Consider the following 15,445-nt stretch of genomic DNA (forward strand, 5'->3'; position numbering starts at 1 on the left):
AAATCTAGAATTCAGAGTAGAAAAAGAGATAAGATGGAAGGAAAAGTGGAGGCAGAGACAGAAAAAAGGCAGCAGAAGGTGAACAGAGAAAGAGAGGCGTAGAGAACAGATGGAGGGATAGAGAGAAGGGGTAGGGTAGACGCACATGATGCCATGCTTGAACAGAATGGTAGTTTAGGGTACAATATATCCTTCTTACCCTTCATGAATGGATTTCTGCATCTCACAGCCTGTGCAAGGAAAGCGCAGCAGCCTGTTCTGTCGCAAGCCTCATGCATCCCAAGAGCAGAATTCACCCCTTCACTGCCAGGGAACTGTGCACTCTATGTGCCCTTTCCAACCGTGTTCATACCACAACCTAATTAACACCTTCATTGCTAATATGTCATTCTGGCATCCAACTGATGCACATTTCTTAACCCCTTCCTCTCCAAAGTGCACCCATATCAACTCAGACTTTGAATATGCCTAAAGATGATCACTGCTACACGCATCATGACTGGTTCTTTAAGAAAAGACCAAGATGTTCAAGGGCATTTCACTGTGTCAAAGCTGCCACATAGGTATGTAGTTTGTAGGGCACGTCTACCAAGTTCAGTCAGATCTAGCTGCTGTGTCCACAAGAAGGAAAAACAATCTGTACTTATCTTTTCCTGGAATTCATTTGGAAAGTAAGAAGTACCGCCAGTGCAAGCATCAGCACAACACCAGGACACAACAAACCCCAAGAAGCCATTCAGTACCATTAGGTTATTTCGCCCTTTCCATGCCAACTACAAATCACAGCACTTGCAGAATACTCAATATGGAAATACAGTTAAAACCCACCTCTGAAATCCCACATGCCACCCTTCTTATTCCAGCACCTAGTGTAACTTTAACACATACATTATTACAAACTGTCTCATGATGACCTGTGCACCTACCGCAGAAGTGACCCGAGCTGTGCTGAAGAGTTAACCATGGTGACAGTACAGATACTTTCCAGATGGCAGCTACTAAATGACACATACTAGTGTCACCACAACCTGCTGGTTCCCACATGGCATGAGGTATGCAGCAGGTAACCGGACAGGATAGGGTTACGCTCAAGGAGGTCCCCCTCGAAAACAGACTTTAGGGAGGGGAACGCTCGGACCTACAGCCAATAATATCTTGGGGAGTGGTTAAGAACTTAGCAGCATGAACACGGGTCCTGTGGACTCCACACAATCTTTTTCTATGACAGGCCGTTTACGTGATTGTTGGTCCAATGTGAATTTATTTCTTTATGATGTTTATATAGCGCCAACATATTCCGCAGCGCTGTACTGAAGTCCCCAGTGGGCACCACAAACTAAATTACCTATCTGTATATCTTTTGGGAGTGTGGGAGGAAAACCTACTCAAACACAGCGAGAACATACAAACTCCATGCGGATGTTGCTGTAGGTCGGATTTGAACCCAGGACTCCAAGTGCTAAACACTGAGCCACCGTGCTGCAAATTATCAAGCACTATTAATTATATTCAGCTTGTGGAAATAAGAAAAAATGTGATAATGCAATAATATAGAAAGTTAAGCAATGAAATGGTTCAAACTGATGCTAGCAGGGCTGGACAGACCATTCGGGGACTATGGCAAGTGGGGGCCCACAGCCCCTGAATTAGATGCATTAAAGTTTCTGTACATAATGTGCAATTATAAAAAAAATCAAGGTTTACATGAGATAAATGCCGCTTAAAGGAAATGTATTAACTTGGCTCAAGTGCATTATGACCATCTTTGTCGTTGGTGAGGGGCCATGACCATCCATTATTGCCCAGAGCACTCTCATTTCGCCCCTGACTGACCATGCACATAGATGGCATTCATGCACATATGGCAATCATAAGAATAAGGCGGTTCAGGGATCACTCTGTGTAAATGAACCTCAAAGATTTTCATTGGCAATGCTGCTCAAATCCAGATCAATACATGTTGCACTATGGATTTACCTAGTGGTGTAACTGGAGGATGGTACAGAGGCTGCTGCTCACCTCTAGCCCTAGAGAAGCTTAGAAGATCCTCTATCACATAGGAGGACAGAAGTGCTATAAATGGACAGTGCAGAGGTGGCATATCATGATAAGTGGGGCAGTATAATAGGAGCTATGCTATGCAAATACTATACTTTACTTTTGCATACATATATATCCTCTATATGACATGATTGCTATATGGATAGATGGATGGATGGATGGATGGATGGATGGATGGATGGATGGATGGATGGATGGATGGATGGATGGATGGATGGATGGATGGATGGATGGATGGATGGATGGATGGATAGATGGATAGATAGATAGATAGATAGATAGATAGATAGATAGATAGATAGATAGATAGATAGATAGATGTGCCACGGATTTCTTCATTGTGTTTGGTCCATCAAGGTTTTTATAGACAGCAATAGTGACATCTTCAGGATGAAGGTAGGTACTGTTTTCCATTGAATTTCACTAAGCCAACTATTTGTCTATTTGGGGATCTGGTTGGATATGTAAGACTACAGAGATGTGATATCTCAGAATGTTTGCCCAGAGGAGTACTCTAGAAAAGTATTACTATCTCTGCTGATATATATCAAAGCTGCATTACTTTGCATAAATGCAGTGATTATGTTCTTGCCAGATCACAAAACATCACATAGATAAATAATGTATTTTCAGGACTTATTTTAGTTACGTTCCTGCCCAATTGAATAATAATATTTGATGGCAGTACCCTGTTCATCGATTGACCTATGTAGACATACTAGCTTAACGTTTCCCATATTTCCATGCAAATAAGTTCTTTATCGGAGTGCCAATAATATTATTAAGACATTAGGGACTACAGAGGCTTGACCGGGATACTCTATTTTTAGAGTTGTATGGCTATGCTGGATAGTGATAAGTCATCACAAGTAACGCACAAACGCACAATTATGTCTTTAGGTTAAAAATGCTACATATATGTCTTCATGACCTATATCCGCTAAATAAAGCTTGATAGACTTCAATAAACAGACTAGAGATCCCTAGATAAATCATGTCTCTTCCAATAAACATGTGAAGAATGGCTGTATGAGAATAACCATGTGACCTATAGGAGGCAGAATACATATCAGATACAAATAATATAACAGCAGCTTGCAGGCCTCAACCTCTGGTCCCTGGTGAAACGTCTGGTAGGAGAAATAATATATTGTTCATAATGGAGTTTGAAACAGACGGAATCAATTGTATCATTCAATGGTCATATTGAAGTTATGAAGTAAGGTATGTGCATCAATTCCTGGTGGGAGGATATTGATCGGATATGCAGCTGTATATTTTTTACATCTACAATCTTGTGATGGCCAAGAGCCAAACAGTTCAGTTTAAGAACCAGCTCGCCAATCTTCTCACCCCAAAAAGAATATATATTTACATGTACTGCATACTTGGCAACTTTTAAGAATAATTTTCAGGGAGACGAACCATTAAAATGGCAGCCAAAGTGCCCCCTAAAAAATGTCATGTGAGTGACCCCATTAAATGTGCCAGCTGAGCACATCCCCTATAAACAGTGAAAGCAGAGTGCTCCCAATAAACAGTCAGAAGATTGTGCCTAATAAACAATAGTGCCAGCAAAGTGCACCAAGTAAACAATGCTGCCAGCAGAGTGCCCCTCATAAACTGTGCCAGCTAAGCGTCTCCTCATAAGCAGTGCCAGAAACATAGTGTTTCCCTTCACCCAGCTATAGAAATGATACAATACTGGCAGCTTCCACAAGGGGGAGCTTACCGTAGATATAGTCTTTGTGGGAGACCAGGCTGTGCTGCCGGGAATCTAGGAGATCTCCCCTATTGGGCCTGTCAATGTCACTCTTCAGTGTCAGCGCAGGAGGGCACAGTCCTCACATTACAGCACAGTGCCCCCTTCATTATAGAACTCAGAGGGGGTCCCTGCTCACAGACCCCCACCACTGCTATCTTTTAACAAGGCAAGTTAAATTGTTTAAAGGTGAATATTCCCTTTCAATGGTTTCATTGATCAATTATAAGAGCCATTTTAGATATCTTGTAATAAATCATAATGAATTTATCACATTCCCATAGGTGTTTCTGTAGCTCTAATTTTAAGTCTTTCTTGTGACACTTAGGAGCCATTAATAGTTGCAATTCTCACACATGTCTAAGATGTAAATGACTAAAATCCGCTGACTGGGCTATCCTCAGTTTAAAAAATAAATTGAGGTTAAATGTGGTTTACTATACCTATACTTATATCTGCAGCTGTCAAACTAACATCGGCCCTCATATATACCCATAGTGATATACACTACTGTTCAAAAGTTTGGGGTCACCCAGACAATTTTGTGTTTTCCGTGAAAACTCACACTTATATTTATCATATGAGTTGCAAAATGACGAGAAAATATAGTCAAGACATTGACAAGGTTAGAAATAATGATTTTTATTTGAAATAATAAATTTCTCCTTCGAACTTTGCTTTCGTCAAAGAATCCTCCATTTGCAGCAATTACAGCATTGCAGACCTTTGGCATTCTAGCTGTTAATTTGCTGAGGTAATCGCGAGAAATTTCACCCCATGCTTCCAGAAGCCCCTCCCACAAGTTGGATTGGCTTGATGGTCACTTCTTGCGTACCATACGGTCAAGCTGCTCCCACAACAGCTCTATGGGGTTGAGATCTGGTGACTGCGCTGGGGCCACTCCATTACAGATAGAATACCAGCTGCCTGCTTCTTCCCTAAATAGTTCTTGCATAATTTGGAGGTGTGCTTGGGGTCATTGTCCTGTTGTAGGATGAAATTGGCTCCAATCAAGCACTGTCCACAGGGTATGGCATGGCGTTGCAAAATGGAGTGATAGCCGTCCTTATTTAAAATCCTTTTTACCTTGTACAAATCTCCCACTTTACCAGCACCCAAGCAACCCCAGACCATCACATTACCTCCACCATGCTTGACAGATGGCGTCAGGCACTCTTCCAGCATCTTTTCAGTTGTTCTGCATCTCACAAATGTTCTTCTGTGTGATCCAAACACCTCAAACTTCGATTTGTCTGTCCATAACACTCTTTTCCAATCTTCCTCTGTCCAATGTCTGTGTGCTTTTGCCCATATTAATCTTTTCCTTTTATTAGCCAGTCTCAGATATGGCTTTTTCTTTGCCACTCTGCCCTGAAGGCCAGCATCCCGGAGTCGCCTCTTCACTGTAGACGTTGATACTGGTGTTTTGCGGGTACTATTTAATGAAGCTGCCAGTTGAGGACCTGTGAGGCGTCTATTTCTCAAACTAGAGACTCTAATGTACTTGTCTTGTTGCTCAGTTGTGCAGCGGGGCCTCCCACTTCTCTTTCTACTCTGGTTAGAGCCTGTTTGTGCTGTCCTCTGAAGGGAGTAGTACACACCGTTGTAGGAAATCTTCAGTTTCTTGGCAATTTCTCGCATGGAATAGCCTTCATTTCTAAGAACAAGAATAGACTGTCGAGTTTCAAATGAAAGCTCTGTTTTTCTAGCCGTTTTGGGAGTTTAATCGAACCCACAAATGTAATACTCCAGATTCTTAACTAGCTCAAAGGAAGGTCAGTTTTATAGCTCCTCTAAACAGCAAAACTGTTTACAGCGGTGCTAACATAATTGCACAAGGGTTTTCAAGTATTTTCTAATCATCTATTAGCCTTGTAACACAGTTAGCAAACACAATGTACCATTAGAACACTGGAGTGATGGTTGCTGGAAATGGGCCTCTATACACCTATGTAGATATTGCATTAAAAACCAGACGTTTGCAGCTAGAATAGTCATTTAGAACATTAACAATGTATAGAGTGTATTTCTGATTAATTTAATGTTATCTTTATTGAAAAAAACTGTGCTTTTCTTTCAAAAATAAGGACATTTCTAAGTGGCCCTAAACTTTTGAAAGGTAGTGTATATAGTCACATATTTTACCATCAGTATATGAGCAGTGAAGAACATCCTTCCCTTTTCTATGACAAAAACAAAGGAGCACTTTTGTGGCACAGACGTTTTCTTCCAAAGATCTCTGATCGCTCTCAGTGGATGTAAACATTCTTGAGGCTGCAAAACCCACACAGACAGCTGTAAGGTTCATGCAATTGTATCTAGTCTAGGCAGGGCCGACCTTAGGATAGATGGCGCCCCGTGCAAAATTATCTTTTGGCGCCCCACCCCATCATTAAAAAAAACGCCCCATAAAAAAAGTATAATGCCCCTTTAGTGCCCCCATACAGTATAATAATAATATTTAATAATATAATATATTACAACCCCTTCAAGGACACAGTATTTTGTCCTCTAATTGTGCCCACAGTATTATGCCCCCTGTAGTACCCCTACACAGTATAATGTCCGCTTAGTGGGCCCCCACACAGTATAGTGCCCCCCTGTAGATTTTACCATACAGCCTCCCTGTCAACAGTGCCATACAGCCTCCCCCACCTCCCCCTTGTTGACAGTGCGCCCAAACAAAATAAAAAATTGTACTCCCCTAGGCCCTGTGCCAACGACGAACTGAGCTGCTCCATGGCAGGATCCTTGCGTAGTCCGGCGTGATCCTGTTGCCTAGTACAGAGTTTCCAAACCTTTTCGGACTCGAGGCACCACTGGAAAAATAACATTTCCTCAGGCACCCCTACCAAATATTGTTTCGCGAAAGACAGAAAACGGCTAAAAACAAACACTACACTCATAGGGTGTGTTCACACAGCGTTTTTTGTAAGGCAAAACAAATCTGCCTCAAAATTCCTTCAGAAATTGGCAGCTTTGTTTGACCTTTTTTTTTTTTTTTTTGCGTTTTTTCTTAAGCCGTTGAAGCGAATGCAAAAGACGCAGGAAAAAAGAGCACCAAACAAGCGCCACAGGTATTTTTTGCCTCATATTAATTTCAATTGGAGCTCAGAGGTGGAAATCACTTGGAGACCATCAGCCCCCCACTCACAGTAAAATGACCATCAGCCCCCCACTTACAGTAAAATGACCATCAGCCCCCCACTCACAGTAAAATGACCATCCCCCCACTCACAGTAAAATGACCATCAGCCCCCCATTCTCAGTAATATGACCATCAGCCCCCCACTCTCAGTAAAATGACCCTCAGCCCCCACTCTCAGTAAAATGAACATAAGCCCCCCGCTCACAGTAAAATGACCATCAGCCAGCCACTCAAAGATTCCCCCTATAGATAGTGCCACACAGCCCCTTGTAGATAGTGCCACACAGCCCCTTGTAGGTAGTGCCACACAGCCCCTTTTAGGTAGTGCCACACAGCCCTCTTGTAGATAGCGCCACACAGCCCCCTTGTAAATAGCGCCCCACAGCCCCCTTGTAGATAGCGCCACACAGCCCCCTTGTAGATAGCACCACAAAGCCCCCTTGTAGATAGCACCACACAGCCCCCTTGTAGATAGCGCCACACAGCCCCCTTGTAGATAGCACCACAAAGCCCCCTTGTAGATAGCGCATACAGTCCCCTTGTAGATAGCACCACACAGCCCCCTTGTAGATAGCACCACACAGCCCCCTTGTAGATAGTGCCACACAGCCCCCTTGTAGATAGTGCCACACAGCACCCTGATAGGTATTGCCACACAGCCCCCTGGTTGGGAGTGCCACATAGCCGCCTTGTAGGGAGTGCCACACAGCCGCCTGGTATGGAGTGCCACACAACACCCTGGTTGGTAGTGCCACACAGCCCCCTTGTAGGTAGTGCCACAGCCCCCAGTTGGTAGTGCTACACAGCCCCCTTGTTGGTAGTGCCACACAGCCCACAGCCCCCTTGTTGGTAGTACCACACAGCCCACAGCCCCCTTGTAGATGGCGCCACACAGCCCCCTTGTATATAGCGCCAAAAAGCCCCCTTGTAGATAGCGCCACACAGCCCCCTTGTAGATAGCACCACAAAGCCCCCTTTTAGATAGCGCCATACAGCCCCCTTGTAGATAGCGCCACACAGCCCCCTTGTAGATAGTGCCACACAGCCCCCTGTAGGTAGTGCCACACAGCCCCTGGTAGGTAGTGCCACAAAACCCTGGCAGGTATTGCCAGACAGCCGCCTGGTAGGGAGTGCCACACAGCCGCCTGGTAGGGAGTGTCATACAGCCGTCTGGTAGGGAGTGCCACACAACACCCTGGTTGGTAGTGCCACACAGCCCCCTTGTAGGTAGTGCCAGACAGCCCCTTGTTGGTAGTGCCACACAGCCCCCTTGTTGGTAGTGCCACACAGCCCACAGCCCCCTTGTTGGTAGTGCCACACAGCCCACAGTCCCCTTGTTGGTAGTGCCCCACAACCCCCTTGTTGGTAGTGCCACACAGCCCCCTTGTAGGTAGTGCCACACAGCCCACCACCCCCCCCCCCTTCATGTAGATAGCGCCACGGCAGCTCCCTGAAGGAGCGGATCCCCCCTGTGGCCACGGACTCCACTCCTGGAGCGCTCTGCTTGATTTCCCTGACCACATATGGATAGTGCCATCAGGGGAAACTCCTGAATCGGAATCCCCGAACACAGCGTTGCCGACGCTGTGACCGGGGATTCCACTCCAGGAGAAGCTCCTGTCGTCTGTGTCCATTTATGGACAGTGACGTCATTGGCTTCTCTTGGAGTGGAATCCCCTGTCACAGAGTCGGCAACGCTGTTGTCGGGGATTCCGCTTCAGGAGATTCCCCTGATGTCACTATCCATATATGGACAGATAAATCAACCGGAGCGCTCCAGGAGCGGAGTCCCCAGCCACAGGGGGTATTCTCCCCTCTTACGCCCCCTCTTCTTGGGGCCAGAGCGAGAGAGGAATTTATTAATGTGAGCAGGGGCACCGAGGTTCTCTTCCGGCTCCCAGGACCTCTCCTCAGGACTAAATCCTCTCCAGTCCACCAAATAGAAAGTCCTTCCTCCTACCCTTTTGTAGTCCAGGATCTCCCTCACCTCGAACACATCAGAAGAACCGCTGGGAGAAACTGTGGAACTGGAAGTCTTGCTGTAGTGGTTCAGGACCACTGGTTTCAGGAGGGACACATGGAAGGAGTTGGGGATTCTGAGGGTAGGAGGCAGCCACAGCTAATAGGAGATAGGGTTTATCTGTTGCAGAATCTCAAAAGGACCAAGGAACCTGGGAGCAAACTTGTATTAAGGCACCTTCAAACGAATATTCCAGAGAGGACAGCCAGACTATGGTACCTGGAAGATACTGAGGCGGCTCTCTTCTTTTTGTATCCACTTTTCACTTAATGCGATCGACTGCCAGCAAAATAGAGGACCAGGTCTGTTGCCAGATTTGCAGAAAGTCCCAAAATGCAGTCAGCAGTCGGTACCTGAGATGTAGTCAACACAGAAAGAGGGACCCTAGGATGTTGACTGTACACAATGTAAAACGGAGTGGAAGTGGTGGACTCACTTGTGTGGTTGTTGTATGAGAACTCGGCCCATGGAAGAAGCCGTACCCAGTTATTATGCTGTAAAGAAATGAAGTGGCGGAGATAATTCTCCATGATCTGGTTGATCCTCTTGACTTGCCCATTGGACTGGGGGTGATAGGCTGAGGAAAAGTCGAATCTCACATCCAGGAGTTTACAGAGGGCTCTCCAAAACTTTGAGGTAAATTCAACCCCCCGGTCGGACACAATGTGAAGGGGCAAGCCAAGCAAGCGGAAGATGTGCTGAATGAAGAGACACGCCAGTCGGGGAGCCGGTTAGCGGGATAAAATGTGCCATCTTCGAGAACCGGTCCACCACCATCTAGACAGTGTTGCATCCTGCTGAGGGAGGAAGGCCTGTGACAAAGTTCATCGCAATATCTTGCCAGGGGGCATTGGGTACAGGCAGAGGTTGAAGCAGGCCGGCAGGCTTGCAGTGAGTAACTTTGTTAAAAGCACACACCGTGCAAGAAGAGACAAAGTCCACAACAACTTTAGGTAGCGTGGGCCCCCAGAAGTGACGAGCACTCAGGTCTTGGGTTTTATGAACACCAGCGTGCCCAGCCAGTTTAGAACGGTTTCCCCAGCGGAGAATTCTTCTCCTGTCTGCCAACCGAACAAAAGTCCTCCCCGGAGGGATGTCTCTAACCTGCAAAGGATTAGCAGTGACAATGCAGGACAGGTCTATGATACTTTGAAGGGGCTCCACCTTGTCATCCGTCTCAAATGACTTGGACAGGGCATCAGCCCTCACATTATTGTCAGCGGGACGGTATTGGAGCACAAATTGGAAACGGGTGAAGAACAGCGACCACCTGGCTTGATGGGGATTTAGTCGTTGAGCGGACTGAAGATAGGTAAGGTTCTTGAGGTCGGTGTAGACCAAGATGAGGTGAGCTGCGCCCTCTAGAAGATGTCTCCACTCCTCCAGAGCCAATTTGATGGCCAGTAGCTCCCGATCCCCAATAGAGTAATTGTGCTCTGCAGAAGAAAAAAGTCTCGAGTAATAGCCACATACTACTACCTTTCCTTTGGAGCTCCTCTGGAACAGAAGAGCACCTGCACCTACAGAAGAAGCGTCCACCTCCAATGAATACTGCCGACATACGTCTGGATGATGGAGGATCAAGGCTGAAGTGAAGGCTTTCTTGAGGCTAATAAATGCGGACTCTGCCTCTGGAGTCCACACCTTGGCGTTCACACACTTCTTGGTAAGGGTAGAGATGGGAGCCGTCAGAGATGAGAAGTTTGGAATAAACTGCAGGTAGAAATTGGCGAATCCCAGGAACCGCTGTATGGCCCTCAGGCCTTGAGGACGTGGCCATTCCAGGACAGATTTTAGTTTCTCAGTATCCATCTTAAGACCTTGTGTTAAGGATCTGCCAGGCACAGCTTCTGTGTCAACGCCCATAGGTAATCAGTCTGCACCTGCTTCTATGTCTGTGAGACTGACTCCATCTTCCACCACTCAGGATGGCAGGCTTAGGAGTGGTAGAGCCTATCACAGCCTGGCCAGACTGAGCTAGCTCCCACCCTCTGTCTATTTATACCTGCCTTTCCTGTTCCTCCTTGCTTGTGATTCTTCTCGTTTGGTTTCCTGGCCCTGCTGCAGCTTCTTGTACTATTTGTCCCTGCTTCATACTGACCCTGGCTTACTGACTACTCTCCTGCTCTGCGTTTGATACCTCGTACACTCCTGGTTTGACTCGGCTTGTTCACTACTCTCCTGCTCTGCGTTTGGTACCTCGTACACTCCTGGTTTGACTCGGCTCGTTCACCACTCTTGTTGCTCACGGTGTTGCCGTGGGCAACAGCCCCATTTCCCTTAGCTTCTGTGTACCCTTGTCTGTTAGTCCGTCGTGCACCTTATGAGCGTAGGGACTGTCGCCCAGTTGTACCCCGTCGCTTAGGGCGGGTCGTTGCAAGTAGGCAGGGACTGAGTGGCGGGTAGATTAGGGCTCACTTGTCTGTTTCCCTACCCCCATCATTACAGATGATGTAGCCCAGAAAGGGCAAAGACTTATTTTCAAAGACGCACTTTTCCAACTTGGTATATAAGCGATTCTCCCTTAGTCGCAGTACAAACTGACGGACATGCCTCCGATGGGTCATCAGATCTGGGGAGAAAATCAAAATATCATCAAGTGTAGGCAAAGCCATGGCAGGCCCAGCAGGATAGGATTGATAACCTTAGGCAGAACAAGGATGGCGATCTGCTCCGAGTGAAGAGCTCCGACCCGTAGTGTCAACGGCTCCGTGATAAACACAATCGGATCGGGTAATGGTAGAACATTCACAGAGGCAACAGCCAGGGTTCTCTCCAGAAGAACTGTGGGTAGCTGTAATCGATCCACTAGATCCTGCTGGATGAAATTAGTAGCTGCTCCGGATTCAAGATAGGCAGAGGAGGGATGTGACGTCTCTCCGGAAACGGTGGCCACAGGAATCGATAATTTGGAAGAGGTTTTAACGTCTGGAGATGTCCCACCTAGAGTTGCCTCTCCAACCAACCCTAGGTACTGTAGTTTCTCGGTTTCTGTGGGCCTTGGCGCACAAAATGACCCTTAAGGCCACAGTACATACATAGTCCAGAGGAGCGTCTGCGCTGCTTCTCTTGTTCAGACTCGGTCTACCTGCATGGGTTCTTCAGGTAGCGCACTAAGGGAAGACAATAGTGGTCTCTGGACCGAGGTTGCTGGTCTATGGGCCCGGCTCTCCTGTCGAACCTCTTGAGTGCGCTCCCGGATTCTCATGTCAACCCAAGTGGGTAACAGGATGAGGGCATCCAAGGTAGAAATAAGGTCGCGGGCCGCCAGTTCGTCCTTGATGTGAGAGGACAGTCCCTGCCATAAGGTCGCCACCAGTGCGTCATTGTTCCATGCCAGCTCTGATGCCAGGGTACGGAAGGAGATAGCATACTCCCCTACTGTGGAACCTTCTTGCTTGAGGGTCAACAGAGTGGCTGCGGCAGAGGATGTTCGGCCCGGCTCCTCGAACACGGCACAAAAGGACTGCAGGAACAAGGCTAGAGGATACAGGTGCTTGTTGCTCCAAGATTGGGTTCGCCCATGCGAGGGCCTTGCCAGCGAGGAGGGAGATAATAAATGCTACTTTGGCTTCCTCGGAGGGGAAGAGATGAGCCCGTAGCCTAAAATGAACCATGCATTGGTAAATAAATCCTCTACAGGCTCTGGGATCACCGTCATAGCGAGGAAGAAGAGGCAGAGGAACTGTGGATCCGGAACAAACAGGAGGAGCAATGGGCAGTTGCACAGCAACAGCCTCTGGAGGAGGAAACAGAGGAGGAACAGTGAGTTGACCCAGACGGAGCATGATCGTATTTATCACATCTAGGAGATGATCCTGACAAGTGCGTAGGTCATGCATCTCCGAGTGTATCTTCTGGACTGCGGTCTTGGGCTGGCCAGCGGGTTCCATGGCCCGAGCGTACTGTCACGATCACAGGGTATGTGGACCCACTAGGCCGCACCGCCGTAGCGGAGAGGCAGCTGGCCTAGTCACAGTCTTTAGCAGTTCATAACACACGGGTACCTGAACTAGTCCAGACTGTGGCTGTGGCTTCAGCACGGATGGAGGTAGGTGCAGCAGGTTGCGCCAGACGTGGCGGACAGTACAAGACATGGCAGAAGACAATGGACGTGGCAGAAGGCACTGGACTTGGCAGAAGACACTGGACGTGGCAGAAGTCTCTGGACGTGGCAGAAGACTCTGGACGTGGCAAACGACAGCAGGTGAAGTAGACACGACTCCAACACTAGTACGCACAGAAACAAAAACACAGCATGGGATACAGGAACACGTAACAGTGCACGGGTAACAACTGGAACGTGAAAACACTAAGGGACCATTTGCAAGACAGACTTGGGATATACTAACAATGCTCAGGCAAGGATCAGAAGGGCAGGGGCCTTCTTATAGTCCAGGAAATCATGTGAGTTGATGATGATGATGATGATTGTTTTCATGCGCACGCGCTGGCCCTTTAAGCGTGGGCACGAGTGTGCGTGCGCGCACTACGGGAGACAGCGGACCGGAGCGGACCGGAGCGGAAGTGAGCGCTGGCGTCTCCTAGGAAGGAGATGGGGACCAGATCCATGGCTGCGGGCATCGGGAGGTGAGAAAACCCGATGGCCTGCAGCCATGGACGCTACACTATTCAAACTTTTTTTCACTTTGAATTGGAGTGCTGCCTATTGTTGTATACATATGGATTGATCTTAGAGCTTTGGTTGGATCCCTGAGGCGCGCACCTATCCACATTTGTTACTGGTGCTGCTGGACGGTGGATTTGGATAGACAGACAGACAGACGGATATATGGATGGATGGATGGATGGATGGATGGATGGATGGATGGATGGATGGATGGATGGATGGATGGATGGATGGATGGATGGATAGATAGATAGATAGATAGATAGATAGATGATAGAAAGCAGCAGCACTCTAAAAAAAATACAATAAAAGAGCAGGGTGCCAGCAAGTGATCCTGATTCAAGGATCTTCAATAGTAGAAAGAAATTCTTGCAGCACTCCTAGAGTAAGTGAAAAAGCCAATCTTGTTTATTTCAGCTTACATAGTGCGACGTTTCAATCCTACTCTGGGATTTATTTAAATAGATAGATATGAGAGAGATAGAGCGAGTGTGGGAGAAATGTAAGGGTCAGTTCACACAGAGTTTTTTGGCGCTGTTTTTGACCCAGAAACCGCGTCAGAATCAGTGCCAAAAAAACTTCCAGAACCGCCCCCATTGATTTCAATGGGACTTGAAGGATTTTTTTTTTCCTGGGCGGCTTTTGGAAGCTCACGGGAAAAGAAAGCGGCATGTCCTTTCTTGCGGCGGTCTCTGCCTCTGACCTCTTTTTCGATGTGTTTCTTGCCCGCAGTCCTTGCATTAGCTTCAATGGTCACGGGTGCAAAAAAACACAGAAAAATATGTGCAGGTAGTTCAAAATTAATGGACAACAATCACATTAATGTAGAGGATTGGGGACAGAATTGACCAAGAAGTATGGTAAGGATCTATGCAGAATGCCAGTAATGAGTGATAGAAACATTTATACATAGAGAAATACAGAGCATTTCACCTTGTCACACTGATCTTGAATGACTTACTTGGAAGACACTTCCCTATTAGTTATCTACAATGGCATAAAAACACTATTTCGGAGCTCTGTGGTACAGCACTGACATCATAGGTGATAATAATAGCTTTTAAAACATTCATTTACTTTCAGTGACTTGTATCAAAGTCCTCATTATCTATATGTGTCATTTGTAATGATAGTCCCTTTTGTGTGTGTTATCCTTCAGCTGAATTCGGGATTTACACCTTTAATCTAAATTCTAGTAGGAGATTTAGTGGCAGCGCATTTAATAGTTGTAAATTATCATAGTTATTTTTTTAGGTAAGGACATGAGGAACTGAATGTGAATTTCATTTATCCTTGGAGAAAAAGGATTATAATTTGGGGAACAATTAAAAAAACACTGAATATTCTTTAGTATAAAAACAAGACGTATGTTTGATACTATTTTAATACAGAGGAGGGTTTGACGTCACAGACTTCCGGCACTAGCTTGTTAGGAGCCTCACTCCAGTAATCACTATGCTATTAAGGAACCAGACCTTTCTTTTATCCAACTCTTAAATAGGATCAGCTTTAAATACGTGCGTTGCCCATGAAATATCAATGCTGGAGCATCTTTTCTTAGTACTCCATTGTGATGTTCCTCTGTTTTTCTTCCTGGAAATGTATAAATACATTAACAACTTAGAGTTGCCCTTTCCCTTGTCAATGTGGCATGTTCCTAGAGACTCTGAAACTGTCCAATCATTCCTGACAGTGCTAGACTGTGTAGGGACACACCACATTGACAAGGGGAATGGTAACACCCAGTTGTCAATTTAGTTATACATTTCCAAGAAGAATAACAGAGGAACAATATAGCAGAGTTCTAAGAAAAAATGCTCTAGC

The 15,445-nt window shown here is 46.4% G+C and overlaps 1 protein-coding gene across 4 annotated transcripts in view; it reads right to left on the minus strand.

Moving 5' to 3' along the window:
- The window catches only part of ZNF385A (zinc finger protein 385A), a 211,098-nt gene that overhangs the window by 74,019 nt on the left and 121,634 nt on the right, over positions 1–15,445 (minus strand). The window contains exon 1 of one of the 4 annotated variants that reach the window (XM_075851882.1): positions 927–1,074. The exons of 2 other annotated variants lie outside the window; for them this stretch is intronic. The gene's annotated coding sequence lies outside the window, so the exon portion shown is untranslated. Of the gene's footprint in view, positions 1–199; positions 418–926; positions 1,075–15,445 lie in introns of those variants that run through there. One more of the 4 variants, XM_075851883.1, reaches the window with a different exon arrangement.

Source organism: Rhinoderma darwinii, chromosome 2 (assembly GCF_050947455.1).
Source record: "Rhinoderma darwinii isolate aRhiDar2 chromosome 2, aRhiDar2.hap1, whole genome shotgun sequence".
Classification (NCBI taxonomy): Eukaryota; Metazoa; Chordata; class Amphibia; order Anura; family Rhinodermatidae; genus Rhinoderma; species Rhinoderma darwinii.